This window comes from Lagopus leucura, unplaced genomic scaffold, assembly GCF_019238085.1.
Source record: "Lagopus leucura isolate 7727_CA_CO unplaced genomic scaffold, USGS_WTPT01 Super-Scaffold_100002, whole genome shotgun sequence".
In the NCBI taxonomy this organism is placed as follows: Eukaryota; Metazoa; Chordata; class Aves; order Galliformes; family Phasianidae; genus Lagopus; species Lagopus leucura.
The window spans coordinates 15,964,030-15,988,728 of record NW_024962263.1 but is presented as its reverse complement, the minus strand read 5'-3'; the positions used below and the strand labels follow the sequence as shown (position 1 = coordinate 15,988,728).

The 24,699-nt window shown below is 34.7% G+C and overlaps 1 long non-coding RNA gene across 4 annotated transcripts in view; it reads left to right on the top strand.

Annotated features, from left to right (window-relative positions):
* LOC122179292 overlaps window positions 1–24,699 on the top strand; it is a 55,817-nt gene that overhangs the window by 23,534 nt on the left and 7,584 nt on the right. For 2 of the 4 annotated variants that reach the window (XR_006178628.1, XR_006178626.1), the window contains exon 2: window positions 20,375–20,547. The exons of 1 other annotated variant lie outside the window; for it this stretch is intronic. This is a non-coding gene — a long non-coding RNA (uncharacterized LOC122179292). Of the gene's footprint in view, window positions 1–20,374; window positions 20,548–21,929; window positions 22,060–24,699 lie in introns of those variants that run through there. One more of the 4 variants, XR_006178629.1, reaches the window with a different exon arrangement.

Sequence of the window (24,699 nt, the reverse complement as noted above, 5' to 3'; positions counted from 1 at the left end):
AGGAAAGGAGGGAGGGAGGGAGGGAGGGAGGGAGGGAGGGAGGGAGGAAAGTTCCTGTTCCTGTCTGTGAATAAACACACACTGGTTCAGAAGATAATTAAAAAGATAAAGGATAATTCTAGTTCCGGACCATAACTGTGTCCATATGCCTCAGGACTGGCAAACTACAGATGTGTAATATGTCCAAGAGCAACAACTCCAACACTCTGAAAAAGAAAGTATGCTTAAGAGGTTGAGATTTTTTTTTCAATATACAAGGCATATTATTAGCAACAATTGGTGCTTGTTCTGATTTTTAGAGTTTTGCTTCAGCGATTCCCAGTGTTATGGTTTTATGATTTTTTTTGTTGTTGGTATTCCACATCACAACATCATGTAGTGCACTGGGAGTTAAAGGGTTGATGCTCCAGTTCCAGGTACCTGTTCCCAAAGAGAAGAAGAACTACATTCCCCAGGAGACTGTTTGCTGTGTTGCTATCTTTTCTGCTCAGAGGGAACAGATAGAAGGCCTTGGTAGGTCATCTGACAGCCCTTCTTCATCAGACTCTTCTACATGCTGCTCAGCCAGACTGCGCATCTCACCTCAGTGTTATGGTGAGGCCTATCCACCTTTTGGACACTCTCTCATTATATTTGATTTATTAGATTCAATTCTGATTATATTGTATTATAGTGTGTTATCTTGCATTCCGATACCATATGTAGTAAATTAGTTTGTTTCTCCTCAGATTGTTGCTGCTGTTTTAATTATTTTGGGGTGCCCTTTTTCCCTTTTCTGGAGGCACGGATTTTACAAAATCCCTGCGTTCCGCTAGTCACGGAACTGGGCCGAACCAGCCCATAAACTGTTGAAACCTGAATTCAGCAGCAAGTGTTTTCTGCTGATATACAAACATTTTAGCACAGTATATTACTCTATTGTGTGTTGTTTGCAATAAAAGGAAAAGAATAGCAATGTGTGGCTGGTATGCTGTAGTATAGTGTCAACTGAACCTAGATTTTAGACTTCTCAGAAAATCAGGGAAGATAAAGAAGGTATGTGTGTCCTTAGTTCCTCAGTTAGACCAGGAAGTTGAATGATAGCTAAATCAGGTTTCCATCAACTCAAAATCAAACTTTTTTCCAGAGTTTTCATCAAAGTGAACATACTTAGTTTGAATCAAGACATACTTATTATTTTTTTAATTAAATCAGCTCCATTTTCAGGTAATTTTTAAGTCAGATAAATTTATAAACAAAGCTTATGTTTCTAAGGAATACTTCTCAATGAAAAACTATAGAAAACCACCCAATTCCCCCAAAACAGTGACTAGGTCAATAGTTTGGAGCACAGAAGACATCTGAAAATCGGACTTCTGTGGGAATTTTGAACTAAAGGCTCCCTGTCCCTCAGAAGAGTCCCTTATCCAACAACTGTTGTTTTGTTCACCCACCACTATGTTTTCATTCACAATAAATCTGTCCATCTGTGGCCAGCTGTCCAGTGACAACACTGTCTGTACTTTGCCAAGTAGGAAGCAAATGTTACAGCCATTATGGCCAATTACTGTTACTTTGTTTTATGAACATGTCATAGCCTTATCAACTCTTTCTAACTAACGTATATGTCTAGATAAGTGATAGATAAGATAGGTAAGATAAGATAGATAAGATAAGATAGATAAGATAGATAGATAAGTTATAAATTACTCATGTTATCATCTGTTAGAGGAAAAAGCTTCCAAGTTTGTCCTATGCCCATGGAGCCAAACCCACAGGACCAGGGAAGATGTACTCAGGACCCAACAGCCTCAGTGTCTCTGTGCATCATGCGTGCTCAGCTCACAACCCTTCTGTGCCCCAGAGACAGAGTGGATGTGTGATCCTTGGATCCTCTCAAAAACTGCTGACCTCCTGTTTCTCTAGGCACACACATGTAAATAAAGTGCCTTTGTGATAGAACATCCCAAATATTGTCCCACTGGAAAGAATGGCTGATTGTTTCTGGCCATCTAGTACCTTACACATTGTATATAGGTTTCTTACAAACTAAGACGGGTTTGTCAGAAGCTGTAACTCACTTCTTCATCATTCACTCTTTTCTTCTGGAAGTGAAGGAAAACTAACATCCACTGTGGATTCTCAGTAAAAGTGATTTTAAGAATATTTTTCAAAGTATTCTTTCCTTTTCAACTGCGTGGTTCCAACTTCAGTATTACTTCTTCTCTTTTTTATCCTTGGTTCCTGTACTTCTTCAAGTAAAAGTGACATATAGTAAGGGACAATCCAGAGATGTGATTTTATATGTTGTGTTGGTTACAGATTTCATCCTTCAAAAAACTGGTAGTCAGGAATGAAAACTAAGATGGGATATTTCTCTGCCAGCTCCTCAAGGAGCAACCTTTATCAACTTTTATAAAGCTTAATTCTTCATAAAATGTATAAGCATTTATTGAAAAGCTTTGTGTTCACTTGTACTTAAACACGTTGTCTGCTGATTATTCAAATAGGAATTTGAAGAAATTTTAGGTTTCCTTTTCAACTGCTTCTTGGCTTCAAACCTTCAGAAGTACTAAAATCAGGAGGAATGATAAACAAAGCAATTGCATTCAGTATTACAAAGAAGGAAATAATGCTATTTTTTGTTTTGTTTGTTTTGTTTTTTTTAAAGAGATTAAGATTGCTCTAAACTGTAGCAAAATATTAATCTCAGTATCTTTTGTCTATCCTGTCTAGAACTGCACATACAATGAAGTTTGACTTAACTAATACTGTTGATATTTTGGAGCATTTAGTAATCATAAGTGCACTTTACTACAGTTTTGAAGTGTTTTAATAATTTTCACTAAAGGAAAAAATAGTAATCTTTTTGCATACTGATAGAACTTTTTCAAATTATTTCCCCCCAGTAAACAGTCACCTCTTAAGTTACCTAGTTACAATCACTTTATTTATAGTTATAGCAGCATGGATATTATTTTATATAGCTAAAATTATCAAGTGTGTGCAATGGTTAAAAAACAGAACCAACATAATTATTGTTATCAGATATGCAAAATTGTGGAAGTATTGCAAACAATTGAAAAACACATTAATTATATTGAATGCTGAATATGAAACAACTGTGGTGTCATTGATCATATGCAATTTGATTTAACCAAGATCTATTTGTTCACTCTTATTAGTATGCTAAGTATGAAAAGAGCTAGCTGGGTACATTTGTTTATTTGTCAGAGGCCTACACTTGTACAGAGCAAAATGGATAGGCTGAGAGAGCACCTACCTTGTTTGATGAAAAGGACAATTAAGAACAAACAAATGCAACAATTTTCTTTAGTACTATCTTTCTTAAGATACAATATGTGGGTGAGCTTTTTTTTTTTTTTTTGTATTTTGATGAAAATGATTAAATTTATGTTAAAGTTGAGGTTTTAGAAAGGAAAAAATATCAGGTTTTTTTTTTTTTTTTTTTTTAAAGAAAAATGTCATCATTTTCTAACTGTTTCTGATATTCGTGATTGTTTATTTTTGTAATCTTGAGAGCGTATTTTAACACAGTCCAAGTTTTAAATTCACACATATTGTGATTTTTTTGTGAAAGTGTATTTATGCCTCTCCTTAGTCATCACTGTCTACATTTGAACAGTGGACTTTCAGTTTTGTAGTATAAATCTCTTCCACAAGAGCTGTAGTGTTACAATTATCGCATATGGCAACAGAAATAAGTGGTTATCATGGTGGACCAGGTGCTCATAGAATGATTCATAGCACAGTGCACCAGTCAGCTACATATTTATGAGCAACCACATCTCACAGAGAACATAGATGACTACTTAATTGAAGGAGTTCCTTTCCTGAAGGCACTATGTCTCACTGTTGAGAGCTATGTTATGGATCCACCATGTTACCAATTTCAGGGGAGGGAGTTCTACCGTATAAAGGCAATGAAATGTACAATTGAACAATAACTACCTAGGAAAGGTGGTCATTAATTTTGGTTCTTTAATGCTGCAAGCTTTTAAAGTGCCTGTTGGCTGTTGTTAGTTGATAGATTCGTTCCTTCCCTATTCCCTCCCCTGTCTACCTACAACAAAGCACGCGTATGAATGTATCAGATGAGTTTGTAGGGACCCGGGACTTTTCAGAGGGAATTCTGTCACTTTCTCTTGAAAATAGGTTAGGAAAATAGGTTAGCCACATTCTTAAAAAAATGTGAAATACTTTATTTCCTTTTTATCGTTCCCTTACTCTTGGGGACAGAGTGATATATGTGTTATGGTAAATATATGCCTTTTCCCTGTAATAAAATAACAACTTTTTTATCTTTTTTTTTTTTCCCCTATTAATACTGGAAATCACATGAACAATTTAGCAAAGAAATAGTGTGTAAAATGGTGTTGCTTTGGTCTTGATCTCTGTATATAAGGAGTCAGAGAGAATAAGTATTTAATATAACTCAGACTCGGAAAATGATCGCTCACTAGTGCTTTTTCATTTCTTAAAAACCTTTAAATAATGTGGAATGATATCCTTGGTGATTTTCTTCATTATATTTTCAGATCCTAATGACCGGCCTTGAACATATTGTGGAGTATTGGGAGGACAAATGTGATAATGGCTGTGATGCCTTTTTATAATTTCTTGTTCTCATACATTGCCTGATGTCTGACAACACTTATGGTAGCTTACGCTGTCTGCTTCTTGGCAAAATTATTTTGCCCCAAGAAGGCTTGGGGCTTATAGAAGTGTAGTACAAGTTTTGTTCTTTGGTTGTTTCCTTCCCTTCATGTAAAGGCAAAGAAAGCATGTAGATGTATCATTAGTGATTCTTCACAGGCCTTTTGGGAGACTGCAGAGACAGTCAGTGATTAGGCAACAGTGCATGTGAGGATTTGGACTTCCATATTTCCATCGTACTCATGGTAGCTTTATTGTAGTTTAAGATAGATTTATATTTGTCACTTGGTGTCAGATTTCCGAGTTACTATAAACCACATGACACCTACCTGTGTTCAACAGGAAACAAGCGGGTCCACTCAAATAAGAAAACTGTGCAAAACACATTGTTCTATTACTCCCTGAAGTAATCCTCCCGGTTTCTATGATGACATTGTGCTTGAATGTACATTTGTCAATTCTCCACTTCTGTTTCTCACAATTGATTATTTTCTTTCTCACAGCAGAAGACTTGCTGCCTTAACTCAGTTCTTCTTAACTCTACAACAGATTACAGGACTAATACTTCACTCTACTGCAGAAACTCTAAACTAGATTAGCATTCCTGATAGAGTATTACTTTGAGAAGAAGCAGCTTTGTCAGTACAAAACTTAAGACTTCAAGCCTGGTCATACACTATTGTAACTAATCCTAGATTTGATGAAGATGACCAAAATATATGGTTTTATATCATAGGAGAATCCTGTGCTCTGCTGTTTAATTTTCAATCATTTTACTGTGGAGCAGGTTTGTCCCTGAAACCTGCAGAGGCCACAAATGACAAGAAACACTACAGGCCATTGAGGATCACATGTTAGAACAGGTGGATGTGTCATGAGGGAAACTGCAATCTCTTGGAAGGACTCAAAACCATTCTCCATCCACCTGTGCATACAGTGTGTTGAAGGTAAAGAGCTGAATTGAAGAAAGAGTGAAATTAAACCTGAGAAAATAGGGGTAATATCTTTCTGCCTGTTTCTCACCATCCACCATTCTATTATGACAGCAAATTAAATTAATTTTTCAGTTGAGCCTGATTTGCCTTTAATGGTAACTGGTATGTGATCTTCCTAGCTATGACGTATGCTTTTTCATATTATTTTCTTCCTTGCGCTTTTGAGGAACAGGACTGGAAGAGTGGCTAGGTGAGTGTCTAGCTCTTAGCCAAGGTTAATCCACTAGGTTTCCTGGATGTTATTTCTTCTAGACCCCAGTATGTTGTTTCTATGTGTGTTTGAAATTAAGAAAGGCTCTTGTTCAAGGAACACTTAAGAATTAGCAAAATATGGCATATTAACATCATCACAACTCAATATATCATGTTGCAAATGGTTGCCTGTAACTGGAGAAACATTTGTGCATGTTAAATCTTAAATTTTTCTTTCTATCTTAAAGTAGCCAGACAGTATTGTTGAGATTACTGCTTACTGTTCATCTAGGAAGAAAGTTGACCTAAGTTTGTTTTTTTGTTGTTTTAAAAAGGGATTTCAAGACACTGATTGGCCTTCAAGAATCAATATCTGACAGGATTGTTCATATACTGCAAGGGAATTTAGGGGCAGGAAATTTAGTCTGCTTGTTAATTGTACTTCAAGGACAGCTGCATTAATCTCACTGATGAATATTTGTGTGTCAGTCCCTGCATATAAAAGCAAACAGTAACAGCAGCAGTGATGAATAGGATCTGGGGGAAACAAAACAGGTTGTTTGGGGCAAAAATCTGCAAAACGCTATAGCATGTGCTTCAATACACAGAAAATGAAAGTCACATAGGCATTCCTGCAGGAGTTAAAAGTACATTGTACTGATCTATTTTTTTAATTGATATTATCAGCATAGTAATAAAATTGCAGACATGAACTATCTATCCAGAGACACTTGAAATAATCTCTTCCAACAGATCATCGCTAACACGATACTTTAATTTACCTTTGCTTACTCCGTTCCATTGCCAGTCAAATCAATTTTGGTATTTGCTTTTATTCTAATATCCCACTAAAAGACATATTTCTTTCATCTTCACAAGAATACTTGGCTACATTTCTGCTATTAAAGCTTATTTTCTTCAAAGAAATGAATAAAATGACCATTACTTAAGTTAAAATGATGGAATACCCACTCAGCCTTTTGAAACAAAACCTTGATGAATGTCGAATGAGCAAGAAATACACATTTGTGGCTGTGTTTAAAAGAAGTGTGATTCAAAGGCATAGGGCCAAATCTGTCTCTAAGGATGTCTTTATAATGAGATAAAGAATCAGAACAGTGATTACAGTAATTCAGAATAAAATACTTTTCAGGATTCCAGGAAGTTTACACAACCTACATTACCAGGAGCAATTAGAATTCAATGCAGCCACCCACTATTTGGTCCTATCATAATTGATCACACCCAAAATTCTTGCAAATCATAGATGCTCTGCAAGTGCTTAGCAGCTATTCTTGTTCTCCTTAAACTGACTATGAAAGAAATAGCTTTCTGCTGCCATATTTTCACAACACAAACAAGTGCAATGTTTTTAAGTCTGAAAGTCCCAAAATGTTCCACAGCAAGAGTCCATCAATATCTATTAACTTATCAGTATGTATGCCTAATATGTATAATATCCTCTCTCACTTTCTTTTTCCTTCTCTCCATCTCTGTGTACCATAAGGTAGCCAGTTATGTTTCAGTACAGGAAAACAATACAGAATACATTGTCAAGGTTTGGCAGAAACTTTATGCTTCAGAATGTTATTGCAAAGGAAACAATCATGAAACTGCAATTACATGAAAGTCTCAGCAAATTTCTATTTTCTTAGAAGGGATATTTTCCTGCTTCTTCAAAATGCCTTCTTGATGCTGCAGGAAAAAAATAATAATAATAAAAAAAGTATTCCTGAATAAGAAAATTGCTGACATTTATAGAAATAGACCACATTCAATGTATGCAAAATGATCAGCATTGCTTCCAATTTACTTTTTGCCACAGAATGATATAGCCATTCAAGGACAAAAAAATACTGATATGAGAAATATTATTATAAGGTTTTTTTGTTGTGTTTGTTTGTTTTTTTCTTCAAATGTAAGTTTTTGCATTAAAAAATAATAATAATAAATAAATCAGAAAGTTCCCACACTTCAAGGCACATTTTTCCTCCAAGGATAATTTCATTAAAATTGAAAAAGAAAAAAAAAATATCTTTCAGATAAATATGTCTCTAAGTTTTTTCTTCTTTCTCAGTTTTTAACTCTTTCTCAATTAAAGAATCCTATTGCTGTAGTGCATCAAGTCCTGACATAGATGTTTTTTTGCAGTGCAGATGAAACTACTGAAACAAAGTAAGGACTCACAGTTTTGTAAGCAGAAAAGAAAGAAACAAGCAAGCAAACAAACAAAATAAATATAACAAGAAAAAATCCAGAGCACAGGCTTGCTTGATCTATTAGTCTCAGTGCTTTCCATTAAACTGGTGATTTAGCTTCAGGTTTCCAAAAGTGAATTTTGACTAACAGTCTCTGGGAACATTCTGGAAAAGGATGGAAGGAACTAAGGAAGAAAAATAGCAACAGATTTATGTGGATTTAACAAGTCTTCATCTTTTCTATTATCCTTGTGGAGCTTAACCAACCCTTACCTGGTCACCTAGAAGGTGTAAATTGACACTGTCTTAAGTTGCCAGTGGACCAATAAAGAATCTACCTTTCACTGTTGTTCATTTTTATTTCTTACTGGATATTCTGTCTTCACTGAATGGGAGAGCACAAAGGATAGATACTTCTCAAGACAGCTTAATCCTAAACCAAGATCTTAAATCATGTTCTTCTTTTTGAAAATGAGAATCTTCTACAAAAACAAAACATAATAATTTTGATTACTTTTCAGAAACAGACTAAACTGTGAGGGTCACATTAATAACTGTAACATTAATGGTGTTATATTCTCTCCTAATTCATACAGCTAAACTACTTAGAATACTAACACAGAAGATAACTGATTGGTAACCATGTGGCACAAAAGGCCAAATCATAAGTGTCCTTATCTTGTCCATATGCACTTTATTAATCATACAAAAAAAAAAAAAAAAAAAAAAAGTTATTGTTGGCAAAAATGCTGACACAAATCCATTAAGAACTATGCAAAACATTTTTCAGAGCTTAAAGTACATTGCTTGTTTCAAGCATCACAGAATTGCTTTTCTTTTTATCACATTAAATTCTGACCACATCTTAATATCATCCTTCTACCCCTGAGAATATCAATCTTCTGAATGATTCTCAGCTACTAATTTGGTCAAGGTTAGAATCTAGCTTGGCTTCTTTGGCAGAAATGAAGAATAAATTAAGTCAGAAACCTGAAAAATATTGCTCTTTCTAAAAGAATATTTGATGAGGAAAATACCCATAATTTTATTTTAAGTGAGTTTAATCGTGGTTAAACAATCCTGGACCATCAGAATATTTGTTTAATTGAATAGAGGCATAGAATGTAGCAGAGGTAATTTGTCAGGCTAAAGAAATTTAGGCCTGATTCAATTTTCTTCATACACAAAAATCTACTCTCCATCCTCTGCAGAGAATGTTAAGCCCATTATTTATCCTCTTGGCATCATTGTTAGCTGCATTATTGTGGGAACTAAATCATTAAAACATGCTGTTTAGATCGTTTCACATGGAGAAATTTTGTGTTGCAAGAATGATGATGATTCTTATTTATACTTTTCTTCATTTCACGCAGATACCACACCACTTGACGATAAAATCTGCTTTCATGTTTTAGATTACTATTGAACTTCTTCGCAGCCTAACCTCTGTAAAGCATTGAAGACTCAGTAAAAGAATCTAGAGCTACAAAAAAAAAAAAAAGAAAAAAATGTAGAAATGAATTCAGAACTCAACATTTCTGATAGAATAAAACTGAATTGTCTTTCTAACCTGGTCTGAGTAAACAGTGAACACATTTCCACATTTTAAATGGGTTCTCACTCCCTATATTTTCTCTGAAAAGACCATAGATAATACTAAAATTTATCAGTAATGAAAAGATATATTTCTTAAGAGATTTAAAAACAAATATAATTAAAACCTCAGTTGTTCAGATCTAAAAGTAGCTCTTGCTGGTTATGGCTGAAATATTTGCCTAAAACAAGGTGAAGAAGTTTGTACTACAAGAACAAGTTCAGACTTTGGTGCTGTCAGTCTTATACCTCATGAGATCTACACAGCCATCCAAAACAAAATCCAGTGCTGTTTTTTGTTCTCTAAACTCATTGGTAACTGTATTTTTCTGTCTTCATGACTCATTTGCCTTGTGAAAATGTAACACAAGGTCCTAAACAATGTAGTAGCAATTCTTTAAGGATTTTTGGTCTCACTCATATACGTACAGAAATGTGTAAGGGAGAAAAACAAAGCAAAAGATTCTTATTTTTTCTATATTCTCTTTAGTATAGTTAAGTTTACAAGTGAGGATGCCGATCCAGTAACAGGATAACATCACCCATGCTTTTGCTGATTTTGCAGCCCTCTCATTTGCTCTTCAAAATATGGTACATACTCATTTCTATTCCAGAAGTGTTCATGCAAATACATTCCTCTTTTGATCAATGCAGACTTTTGAAGTAAGTACAGCTACTCTAAATCTATGTGAACATAATAAAGAATATAATTGGACTCATTGTCTAGATGCATTTTTTGCTTTGTGTAATGTTTAGTGAAAGGAGATTGGCTGCACTGAATAGATTATAAGAGAGGGATTATCAGAAGAGGAAGTTGTTGAACATGCAGTGAATGTTAGCACTGATCTATTGTATTGTTTCATTCCAAATTTTATGGCTAAAATAGCTAATGTTTACACTGGCTAATAAACAGCCGATGTTTATAGTGGCTAATAAACAGCAACAACAAAGAAGACCTGAAAGACTCACAGATCAGAAAAAGCTAGAAATCCATGTGCACATTAAAAAATTTATGTTGTATTTACTGTTTAAAGAGCAATAAGGATAAGAAGTTCTGTCTGAAAGAGCAGGAGGAGTTGTTATTTTTGAGGATGCAGAAGGAAGTCATGTGTCCTAGATTTTGGGAAAAACCTACAACATGACAGCAAAGTGCTTTTAAGAGGATTTATTTGAATGTTGAAGTATTAACTGGCTGCTACTGGAAACAAGTAGATAAAGCCTTCAGAATAGGAAGGAAAAGGTTCACACATGGTGAAAGAAGGTGAATTACAGATAGAGGAAGGGAATAGCTGAAGTACTAAGAGAGGAGAAGTACATGATAGACATGTCAGTACCCTTTTTATGCCTCAGTTGTTCCCTGAATTACTATTTCTTTCAGGAAATACAAATTAAATGAAAAGGCTAGATTTTGGAGATGTTTTAAAGGAAAAAGTGACAGGATTTAGTAACAGCCTGAATGTAAGAGATAAAGGACAGAAAAGTGTCTAGTATAATAATAAGTTACCTGTTTGGAGGATGAGAGGGATTATATAGGCTTATGAAATGATGGGAAAGGATGCCAAGGTGAGGACATGTGAAATAGTTATTTGCTTCTGTCTAAGAGGTCTCTATTTCTAAAAAATCCTGTGGTTTTCAGAACATAAATTCAAAATGTTTCAACCATTAAAGAAATACAAAATTTACTTATAAACATACAGACAAGCAGTGGTTTATTTGAGAGTAGGAAGGACTAAAATACCAGATAATAGGTATCCAGACAACTTTGCTTTAAATTACAGACTGATGTTGACTAAAGGTGTTGACTAAACCAAACTGAAGGAGTTTAAAAAAAACAGCCTTAAACAGCAGTGAGATAGCAGAATGTATCTATTAAAAAAAAAAAAAAAAAAAAAAAAAAAAAAAAAAAAAAAGATTAAATGTATGTTCTTTTGTTTAATCTGGTTCGTAAATTTCCATCCCTTGCCTGTAACAGGTCTGTCTAAACTGTATTGGTGATCGCAGAAAGATCTTTGAGAAGGAAGAAAGTTGTTTTCACAGTGTACCATCTTTGTTTCATGATAAGTCTAATTCTTAAGTACAGTGTATCAAATCAGTTTTCCTAGATAATAGAAAAAAAAAAAAAAACACTGCTCTTTTTTTTTCTTGCTTTCCTTTTTGCTTCTTTCTTCTTTTTGAATCTATTATTTTATGATTCCGATTCTATAATATTAATTGGATCAAGTCAGAATTAATTCCACTGAGACTGCAGCATGTGTCATCATCCTATAAGCTCTTAAATCCCTCTGAAGCATCCTTCAAACGTTTTTGTAAGTGGACAATCCCCTTTATAGAATCCTTCACTCCTTAAAGTGTGTTGTGAGTTTTCATCAAAGTTGTCTTCAGGCCTAATGTAAATTATAATGCATGTATAGTAGCTGGATAATGTGCAAAAACAGTCTTTCAGGGAGAGAAAGATTCTATCCTTACAGGCATGGAAGATGATCATCGATCTCATGTTTTTCAGCCTCCTATCAAACAAGATCTGTTGAAACTCTATAAGAATCACTTGTTTTCACACGCTGATAAAGATAGTGACCATCTTCCAAGTTGGATTTTGTTTTTGTTTTTGTTTTAAAGGAAGCTAAGAATTATAAATAAGCAAAATTTTAGTCAAGTACATAACTGACCTTTAAGTAGAAAAGTGTAGATTTCTGGCCTGTTCTCAGGTGAGGATTAATCTTTATCATGGCACTTAAAAAACACTTGTGGAACAACTTGCATTTTTATTTAGGAAAAAGGGGGCTAAGCTTCTTTGCAATTTATCTGTGCTGTTTCTTGCAGCTGCTCTTCTCTTTGAGAATATTGACTAATATACTTGAAGTCTCTACTGGTTAGAAAAAAAAAAACAAACAAAAAAACCACTAAACTTTATTATGGTAGTATTTGTAACTTCTATTAGAGTACACTGACTGTATGCTGAGTCAATTTGAGCTTGCCTTTTCAATTTTCTGCTGTAAATAATCCCAGTAAAAGAAAAAAGAGCTATAAGAGTTACTAAAGACACAATGTCAGTTTGAAATAAATAAATAAATAAAATTATTCCTCTGGCTTATTTTATGTATGCAGTTCTTGTATAGGAAGAAGTTTCCTGTACTGAAAACACTACAAGTGAATAATTTAGCTATAGACTACTCTATGCAAAGTTTTTGATTACTGCTTAGACTATTTCTGGCACCCAAGATAAAGCAAAGATAAATTGGGTAGTAGAATGATCGTCTCTTTCTTCTTTGTCTGCAAAATATCTTATTTGTTTCTTGGTGACGATAGATGTACATAAATCAATGCAGAAGTCAAGGAACTCCACGCACATGTGTGTATACACATGCATTTGTTTTCATAAACATATTTCCACTGAAGTTGAGTGCTTGTATATCAGTATACATACCTGCATAAAGGAAACTAAATTTTGCTCTATCTGCATTTGGCAATAATTATAGGATGTTATTCAAAAGTCTAATTTTTGATTTTCAGATATAAGAACTTCCATTCTAAACTTGAGTAGAAAGCCATAATTATTCCCTCCCCCCGCCCCCCCCCCCAAAAAAGCAAAAACAACAACAACAACAAAGTTTTCACCATTGAGAGAATCAGAACAACTTACTTTTGTTTTTTCTTGTTATATATTTGCATTTTTAATCACTTGGCATTTAGGCACTATTATGCATATAACCTGAATAGTTATTTCATATTTAAGGAAAAGTTGAGGGAAATGAAATACTAATAGATTAGAACTGTCTGACTTCCAAGCCATCAAGACAGATTTACTATCAACATTAGCCAATATCTCCATGAAATGTTTCAAATGGAAAATAGAATTTATGTAAAAAGACATTGCATTTAATATTTCTGTGATGTTCTCTGTCAAAATATAATAATTAAAAAAAAAAAACTGGTTAAGTAGTTTATTAAAATGAAGTGAACTTTAGCAAAATTAGTTTTATGAATATTTTGAAGATTATCAGTTGAAGCCACATTGTTTTTATGTAAAACTTGTAAGGAAATATTATTTTTAACAAGAAGCTCTTGGATTAATTGATTTAGATAAATGACATGTATGATTCTATATTATTCTATATGTAAACTTTTTCCTGACTTCTGATTTATGTATTGATATCACAGCCTCATTGGAAGTGTGACTAGATCTATTTTTTTTCTTTTGCATTCAAATCTGATTAAATGAGCTGTTGCTTAGTGTGTTAATTTCCTATAGTAAAGACTGCCTTCACGAAGCTCATAAAATGAAATAGAAAAATTTAAATGAAAGAAAGCAAGGGAAAAATGATGAGAGGAATTTATGGCTTGTTGCAGGATTGCTTGCTGCACAGGAGCACAGCATGGGCCAGACATCAGGCATGGGGACAGGGCAAGGCTAAGCCTGGGAGGAGATGTCACCCTGTAGATGGGGGTCAGAATCAGGTCTGGTGGGGGAAAACAGGGCCAGGAGCTGCACTGAGGTGTCGAGCATGGCTATGGGGCAATGAACAGTTTGACCTGGATGGGTGGGGAACATGTCCAGGCAGGGCAGCATTGTAAGGAGTCTAGTCCCCCTTTTAGGGTGGAGGCTGATGTCCCCATGGATGGTGTAAGGGCTTGGTCCTGGGAAAGGTTGAGGAGCCCCAGCATAGTTAGTAAGGTCTGTCAGTTCTCTCAGGGCCATGACAGCCATTAAGTATTTTTTTTATAATAATTTGAAATGAAAAAAAAGAAATAATAATAATACAGCAAATTTCATTAGGTTTTGGGATGTTTCCTCCCACTGTATCTAATTTCTTTTTTTTTTTTTTTTTGTAAGCTTGAATGTTGCTGATTGCATGGAAATATAATCATTTAGCCTGTAAAAATGTCATAGCAGGCAAAATCTTCTCTAGTGTTACCATCCAAAGCATCATAATCAAACTATACATTATTCACTTTGTCAAAACTTACTGAAACATAGATCATTTCTACAGTATTTTAGAAAGCTTTTCTGTAGAGATTATTTGTATCTCCTTTGTCCATTTAAGGAACACAAAATACCTGAACAGCTTTCTTTTTGAATGTTTCAGCATACCTTGTTTAAATTCAGTTGGAAACAGGAAGCTTGGCATTGTAGAAAAAAAATAAATCATTGCATTATTGCATTCATATTGTGTAGTTTTTCTACTGGATCTTACTTTTTGTTAGCCTACAAGAGTGGGCTAAGAGTGTAGGAAACCCTGCAATAACCTCGGTTGTTACAATCATATCACAGATCTGAGTTAAAAAATAAATAAATAAATAAATAAAAAGCATCAAGAGCATTTCTGCCAAAAATTTTGAAGACTTGGGTTGACTTATTTCATGGAAGACAATACACTGATATTTTTTAGAGAACTCTAATAATTATATTTACCAAATAATTTTGTTCAAGTTTTGATTTTAACTTGGTATGGAAATTCTTTAGTGGTACTATTAAAAAGAAGCTGGAAAAAATAATGACTTGGGAAATGTGCTTGTTTTTTTTTGTTTTTGTTTTTGTTTTTGAGATATATGCTGAATGCAGCATTACAGCTGAAGGAATTTATTTTACTGGAACAGTAATTGTCATTTTTCTCTGCAGCCACATGCATGGTACATTTCTACTTTTTTTTTTCTGCCCTTTTTTCTGTCATTTCTTTGGAGAAGGTGAAAGTTTATATCTCAAATATTCATCAATAAAAATTATTATTCAACAATCTACGCATTGAAAAGTTTTCTTTATTAAGCACCATATGGAGTTGAGAATGTAAGAGAGATTGGGTATGAGAGCTTGGGTTTTCAGTGACTGTTCTGTCTAGTGCATGCATCTGCTGCTTCTGTCTATAAGGAAATCTGTAATTTTTGAATAGAAAAATTAATGCATGGAAAACTGATAAGAAATCCAGTAACCACCATTACTGTGTCACTGAAAATTGTCAAAGTAGAAATAGATCTGATTTTGTGATGAAGAGAGTGAGCACTGTGTGTCTAACTGATAAATATTTCCTAAGATATATGAGTGCCCACATGAAAGCTAGCACGAGATTTGAATAGATAGTATGTTTAAAATCACAGTTTATACTCACTTCGAATTTGATCAGGTTTTCTGCTGGTAAGGGAAGTGTGTTTGCTCAATTTATGTCTTTCAGTCTAACGATATAGTAAAATTAAAACAAATCAAATTGTTGTTCTAATACTAAAAACTTTTGGAATTTTTCTTGAAAGACTGCCTTCTAGTTCTTTAAGCACAGTTTAAAAGGATTTTTGTGGATGATAACACATTAGCAGACAATTAAAGGGAAAACCTTTACTGTCTGCTACCACTGCTTCCTGCAAATTCCTTTAACTGATCTCCTGTGGTGAGCAGTTAAATTTGGTAACTGGAATTAAAGAGTTAATTGTTGTTGAAATTACTGTTGATGTTAATGTAATAAAGCTTAATGTAATATATTAGTTTTTACGCACTACAATACTTGTTTGATTGTTATCATCTTTATATTTCCTAAGACCAATTGGATAAATACTATTCTGAATCAAGAAAGATTTTGCCCTGGATACTTATAACAGTGAATAAAAGCCTGTCTCCTACTCTCTTTCTCTTCTACCTTTGTGAGCTATCTCGTTAATCCAATGTTAACTAGATTAATGTAACAGAACAAAGCATTTTTTTTCTGCAGTATAAAATGCTTAAGCTGAGTGATGTGTGTATCCTGCTTACTATTATGAGTACTGAGAATCTAATGAGCTCATATCTTCTTTCTGAAAGGAGAAAAAAAAAAAAAAGAAAAAGAAAAAAGGCTGGCCTAATGATTTCTTTTACAGCCAGTAAAAGCTCTGCAGTTAGTATATTGCTGTGTGGGATCTGCTTCTTGCAGCTGTTACTGGATACATCCACTGTTAAGTACCAGGGTGTAGAGGGACTTACTCTTGATTAACAAGGGGATCAGAGATGGAAAGGTGCAAGTAATGCAAAGGGTGATTCGAAAGAACAGCATTTCTCCAAGGAGAAATGTGACTGCACTTTCTCCTAGGTTTTTTTAGGCAACGACTTGGTAGAGATCCTAAAACTGGGCCAGATAATGGGTCTTGAATTGGTGCTGTGGTTCATATCCTTTGTTCTGCCACAATTTTCTTTTCATTAAATTGTTCTGAAACTTCTCTGAACCCAGTTACATTTCCAGATTCAATGATGAACTTTCCTATAACAAAACAATGACTCTGAACTAATTAAATTACTTTCACATACTAATGGATTTGCTTTGTGAAGGTGAAAAACAGCACGGAAGATATACCCAGGTTGCACTGAAAGTAAATCCTCCTATTTATTTCCATGGAAACTACAACTGATAGAAAGAACACAATAGCACTATTTGATAGAGAAAATTCTCAGTTACAAAGCAGTATTTTTCAACATAGTCACCACCATAGCCAATTTGCACAGATGAGCTGATTGAAACACTCTTCATTTCATTCTGTGTCATCTGTACATGGCTGACTGGAATGTAGCTTGTCTTTCATGTTGCTGTTGGCGTTACTGAAATGCACCACTCATCACCTTACTGTGCTCACATCCACTGTTTGGTCTCCATAAATATTCAGCAGGTGTCCATGAATGTCAGTAGTTACCATTTTTCCCATGTAGAAGAACGCAGTTGTGCACCGTCGCATCATGCACACTCCTGTGTCAAAATCCATTCTGTTAGAGTGTACCTCTGCTGCCATCTGTCACGTGGCAAAAAAACCCAAAATATTGGCAGGAAGGTCTAACCTATACTGCCATGCCACCGACATCTGCCTCCGACATCATGGGCCAACATAATAAAATAGGGGCGTTACTTTCAAAGCAGGTCTAGTGTACATCACGATGTATAGAAGTAGACTATCTGAATTATTGAAGCTCTTTTCTTCCTACTCAGTAATGCTTGTCATAAATCTACTTTGATATTAACAGAGAGAACTGACCAAAACATTTTATTTTAAACTAACCTAACCTCTTTACCTAGGAAGATCTAGTGTTATTGCCCCAGGATTCAATGCGTACTTCGCTTTCTTGTTCTGTAAGTATTTTTAAAAGACATTACATTCTTCTTTGACAGAAGAATGAACACTAATGGCTTACTCTGATAATATTATTCTATAAATTTCAGAAACCTAATGATAATTGTTTACTGGAGTTGTTGACCTTTGCCTGTGTTGCCAAAAAAAAAAAAAAAAAAAAAAAAACACCAAAAAACCAACTGCATTCACTTGCACTTCTGCAAGTAAATGTATGTCTATAGGAGTCTTATATTTTCGAAAATTGCTATCTGTAACACTCATTTATGATTCACAGCGATGGTTGTGCTATCTAATTATCACATTAAAATAACCCAACTTTGTAATAATAAATGGTCTACAAGCTGTCCAACTGTTGCAGTGGCTACACAGCAACATGGATTCAGTAAATGGACATATGGTTATATTCAATTAATTACTTGAGCATTGGACTGTACTGTATAACTGTAGAGAGTTTAGAACATGTTGTCACTGCAGATGCTGTGATAGCAGCCAAAGTAGTGAGTTTACTTTAGGGAAGCATATTGCTGATTTAGGAGTGTAATGATCCCTGACAAACTCATTCATAAGTGTTATATACCGTTGACATAATAGCATAAGTTCAGAAGCACTTTCCTCAATTGTCTTTTCTTGTTGTTGACAGGTTTTGTTTTCTCAAAGAAAATCAAGGGGAAAAAAATGTATTATCCCAAAATAAGGCAAATAGAAAGCTTTTCCAAATTTTGTAAACATAATAGTTTTATTCAGACATGCTTGTACTGCTAGGTAAGACATCTGATTTTAGAATTGCTATCGGGGGATTTAGCGGGTTGTCAAGCTCTAGGAGGTTGATGATATAGTCTCTGGAACCGGTTGAAATGTTTCCCTGTGAAAATAAATTATCTAAGCAATTACGCCTTCTTTATTCAGTTAGACAATCGTTTATCAAATGAGTTTCATTCCTTAAATGTGATTTTTATGCATAAATGTAATCTGAATAGCTTAGATAGCAACTTGCAGTCTAAGGGGTATATGTAAATTGTCCACTGTGACTATATTTTACCCATTATTTGTGGTGTGTAATTGGTTTCATCAGATGTTTTTTATTGATCATTTGGCTGCTTAGGAAAGCCTTGTAACTGACAGTTTTTAAGCAGAGGAATAACAAATTGAATGTTAAAGAGATGATAGCAGTTTTAGAAATAGTATTCAGCTGTCAGGATTTCAAGAACCAGTGGAACTTTCAGAAACAAACAGAATGTACTTCCTGTGACAAACCTCTGGTGCAAACGACAGCTTATTTTTTTATTATTTAGTCCCATTTCCATCCAATCTTTTTCCTGAAAACAAAACAATAAAACTATCAAAATAGAGATCATCAGGTTTAAAGGCATTTTGCCTTGATCTGCCTATTTTTTTTATATTGAGAAAGCATAAGAAGTCAATGCAAATTATCTTCCCACATATCTCACTGAGCCCTTTTTGGGAATAATACTTCCTCAGAATTTCCTTGTCCAGTTAGAAGGTTAATGACTTTTACTATGGCAGTTCTATAATATTATTAGAATACACCTTTGTGAAAAGTGTATTCCAGTATAAGTCCATTTCAATTTTGCAGTTTTATTAAGGACATTTCAAAATTGCAAGACTTATTCAGCCAAGAAAGTGATGAGACTAAAACCTTTTTTTCCATATCTGGATTTACTTTAAATATTGTGTAGTGAAGAAGCAGATACTGTTTGAAAAGTTTTAGTCATAAAATAGTTAATGAGGAAAGAATAGTTTGGGACATATTAAAGGCTTCATTAAAATGGCACTAGATAGAGATAGCTTACTGAAATTCAGTATATCACAAATGACAGGGATAGTTTCAAAACTGAAAATGTATTGGAAGAGAGAATAAAGGATACATTACCATCCACTACAAGATGACAATGTCTTTTTTTTGCTTGACAAATTTTTGTTCAGAAGCAAATGAGCTGCACTCATCAAATGAAAGTTTTTTCATTGAATTATTTTTCTCTCAGGCAGTTGTAATATGACACAGAGGGAAACAAACAGCCTTTTCACCAAAAGACAAATAATTCAAGCACATTAGCACTGCACTCAGTAGCCTGTGCTTATTCATGACAGGTTTGATATTGTGTAAGAGGGAGATGGCTTCTCAAAATGTTCACTGCAAATTTTTGTTAATGGTTTCCTTTACTCCATCAATTACCTGATGATTTCATCTTTTGGGAAACTCTTCCCAGTGCAACTGCCGTAATCTTCTAGAGGACAAAACTACTGTCATGGCCAGAGAGTTAAACTGGGACTTGAGTAACTAGGTTAAGGTTCTATCTCCATTCATTTTAACCCTGACCATAAAGCCTACTTTTTGTTTTGTTTGTTTTTGTTTCTCCTACTGTTTTTAAAATAATGTTAATAACATTAACAGCATTAAAGTTAATAACTTATTTCCACAATTCTCATCTCATTAGTAAGTTTGTTCGTTATAAGTACATTGGAGAAAGGATCATCACTTATATCGCCTTCCCTAAGCATTGAAATAATATTAATCGCATTCCTACACAAAAATAAAGTGGTAACCACTTTCCTTCACATTCCGCTTCTCCCCAGAACAGTACGGTACAATGGGGGAGAGGACCAGGGTCAGGCCTTAACAGCTTTTCTCCATCACTTCTTCCTCAGGACACTCAACATGGCCCCCCAGCAAGCCGCAGTCCCTTACAGAATGGTCCAGCATGGGTCCTTTGCATGAGCTACAGCTCTACAGGAATAGAGTTCTCCAAAGGGCACTCTCCAAGGGAACCTGCTGCAATATGGGCTCTTCCATGGCTGCACAGGGAGATCTGCTCCAGCATGTGAGTTGTAGGGAGACTGTCTTCTCCTCAGTGGGCCTCTCCTGGACAGCAGGGAGCTGCTGCTCCTTGCCTGGATCTCCTCCTGCCTTCCTTCCTTGGTGCCTGCAGGGCTGTTTGTCTCATTTCTCATTCCTCTCTTAGCTACTGTTGTGCAGCAGTTTTTTTCCTTGAATCAGCTCTCCAAGAGCACATCCAGCATCATTCATGGCTCAGCTCTGGCAGAAACAGGTCCTTTTGGACCTTCTTTTTTGTAAGTTCAAGATATGTTTAGATGTTGTACTAAGGAACATGGTTTAGTGGACAAGTACTGGTGGTAGGTAGACAATTGGACTGGACGATCTTGGAGGTCTTTTCCAACTTTGGTGTTTCTGTGACCCTATGATTCTATGATATGACATTGGTTCTCATCTGCTATGGAACACTGGCAATTGACACTGGTTCACATAGTCCACCCTCGCAGCTCCCCTGCCACTAAAGCCTTGCTTTGCCATGAAAATCCAATAAAGCAATAATTTTCTCCAAGCTACATAATCTGCAGGAAAGAATTTCAAGAAAGCTATTTCATTATTAGACATTCTGAAAGAGTCCTTGCATCCTAAAAATTATATATATATATCAAGAGGCAAAATTTTGCTTTTGTGAATTGTGTAGAACTTTTGGACAGTGTGTTTTATTTTCTAAATATTTTTATGAGTATTACACAAAACAGCTAAAGAAAATTAAAAGACAGCGTAGCATTCAGAAAGAACAAATTTTATTGATCCTGTGTGATTTCATTACTAAATCAGGTAAGAACAGACAATCTATTTAAAAGGAATGAATCTGAAGAAAGAGTCTTTGCTTAGTACTCTGGGTACACATAAGAATTTTTGGAATGTGCATTTATAGTCAGACTTCTTAATGACAAATCTAACAACCTATATCTGGGTAAATACTATATCACAGTATCATATCATTTTTAATGATTTATATTGCATTGCACTTCACTGTTAATCTTTACAATTATATAATTATGACAAATTAATTTTTCTCCCTGCCATTTCTTTGTCAAATTTCTTTGTCACTATTACTTCACTACTCTTAATGGAAGAAAAGAGAAGGCGGCACATTGCAATGCAAGATTAAGTTTATTCAATTTTGTATAATCTGTGTAAGGCTGGAATTCTGAAAATCAAGCTAGAAAAATGTTACCATAACTGGACACTCAGGTGACCTAAATATAGCAAAATGCACCAAGTGAAGCTGGTTTCATATCCTTTAGGATGCTAAGAACTGCTATACTAAGTGAGGAAAGAACTGCATTCTATGAGGTCCTTATATGACTTACCTACTGAGAAAAAGTGAGGGTCTAAGAAATACTTAGGCTTCAGTTGATGCAATGATCAATGGTTTGTATTGCCTCACAAATTCTGAATTTATTTTTGATCTATAAAGAATGAAATTTAGGCTCTGGAAGACTAAGAAGATGTAAATTCTACAATCCTCCTTGAGACCGAAACAAGAGAACAAAAGGTAAAAAGTTGAATTTTTAGTCTTGCTTCCTGTACAGAGGGGCAATTTAACAGTATGTTGAATAGGGCTGTCTCATCTGTTTTCACAAGTATAACAGAGAATTGTAAATCCAGATCAGGCAGACCAGCTGTAGTCAGGGAGATAAGGTACAGGCCTTGAACAGTAATATCAATCTTGATTTTGCTCGTTCGAAAACACCAGGAAACATTAAACTGTTAGTAAACTTCTACCCATGCCAGTAAAGATATTACAGTCTACAAACATAAAGGTTTTAAAGGTTTAAATACCATCCAGTCTTCAATACTCACAAAGACTGAGTGATTCTGTTTCTGTCTATGTATTACAGCAGTGAGAGTTCTAATGAAGAGTGAGCATTTTCCTACTGAAAGTCTAAAAGGAAAGAAGCATTGGGGGGTTGAAACCAGATGATCATTGTGGTCCTTTTCAACCCAGGCCTTTCTTTGACTATGAAAGTAATAGATGACATGCAGTTAAACAGTTTTACTCCATAGTTAACCAAAATAAGAAAGAAAATGAAATTTTCTGTGGGGTTGTAAGCAAATTAAAACATTATTTTCCATATGACTTGTACATTTAGACTTTTTTATTTTTTTATCTGATCTCATTGTTAATAGTCAATATATCTTATATAAATGAAACTAGTGCAAAACAGAGAACTAAATTGTTTTACTTGTTTTAATAGACATATATCACAGTATAATATCCCTGGATTTCATTTCAAAAAGTATCTAGGTGGCTTTTTTCAATATTTCTCGTTCTAAGACTGCACATATTTATATACAATTATCCCAGTCGTTATCAGTCAAGATTTTTTTATGAAAAGTTTTTCTTGATAAAAGGGAAGATTGATGTGACCTGTATATATATTAAGCGTTATGCTTTATTACTTTAAGGGAATAGAAAATTTTCATTTCTATTATTTTCAAGAGAAGTGAGGAATATGAATTTTGAAGATTATGCTTTTATATTGTCTTTCTTATCTTGCTTTCTGATTACTCAGCGGGATCCTGGTAATTTTAGAAAAATTCTCTTATCAAAGAAATTCAGTGCATGGTATGTACATACCACTATATTAGCATGCTCAAAATCACTCCTTACTTTTCTGGCCCCTATCTTGCTTTATAGAAAGCATAAATTATTCCAATAAAATGAATGGATTACAGTCTGTTTGTGCTGGGATTTAATTGGTTCCAGTGGAGAGTAACACCACCAGTAGCACAATGCATACTGTATGCATTTCTTTTTTAACTTTGCCTTATCTACTGCAGCAGAGTAGATCAACGTTTCACTGACCAAGAAAAAAAAAAATAGTGAGCACCTTATCCTAAGGACAGTGTGTTTACTATATAAGTTAGGAGAAGCTTTCTTGGTAAATCATTTAACAATCAGAATAATGACTGTAAATTTATTGCTCCTTTTTTTGGTTTCATTTATTAAGCCTAACAGAGAGTGAAAAGCATTTATTTAGGTAATTTTCACTGATCTGATGGCTGTTTTCAGTCTGTTTAAGTTCTGAGTGATCTTAGGATTTTTTTTCCTTGACATAGAGCACAAACAAACACAAGCTACAATGACAAAAACTTTAAGCTCATAAAATTATAGATCTTTAGAATAACAGAATGGTTTAGTTTGGAAGAGTTCTTTAAGATAACCCAGTTCCAATCCCCTGCTGTGGGCAGGGCTGCCACTCCCCAGCTCAGGCTGCCCAGGGCCCATTCAACCTGGTCTAGATCACCTCCAGGGATGGATTATCCACAACTTTTCTGGGCAGCCTGTACCAATGGTTCACTGCCCTTACAGAATACAATTTCCTTCTAACATCTAATCTAAATCTCCCCTGTTGTGGATGCCCCATCCCTGGAGGCATTCATGGCCATGCTTGATGTGGCTCTGGGCAGCCTGATCTAGTGTCTGGCAACCCTGCACAGAGCAGAGGGGATGACACTAGATCATTATTGTCCTTTTCAGTGCAGGTCACTCTATGAGTCTACGATTCTATGATCTTTTTCGAGAAAATTGATTTCATATGCACGTCTCCTTTTACCAATTAAAAATAAAATAAAATAGAGAGAGAGAGAGATTGTTGTTGTTGTTGTTAGCAAATACTCTGTCCTCATTATCTCAGCAAGGTAAGAAAAAAGTTTTCACCAAGCAAGTGATCAAATACAGTACAGGTGCTCCACAAGGCTTTGGAATCTTCATCCCCGGAGATCAACTCAACTGGACACAGCACTAAGCAGTTTTCTTTGACTTCAGAGTTCATTCTGCTTTTAACAGGGCATTACTGAACTTCAGAAATCCTTTCATACCTATATATTTCTATGTTGTTTGTTGTTGTTGTTGTTGTTTTTTAGTTTAAAAATCTCAGTTGTTTTGGAAAGGTGATATTTCTTAATTTATCTGTATTTTTCCTAATATAAGAAACACCCTAACTGGTGTGTTAAGGAAGACTGTGAAGTAACTTTCATAGCAGTAATATAAGTTACCTGCCAAGTTTCCTACTGTTGCATTTCTTGAAAATTTAATTACTTTTTCAGAAGGATAGCATTAGGTTTGATTGTAGTGGCTTTGTTAACAAAAATACATTCTGATCTTTGGCCAGAATACTTATGACTTGTT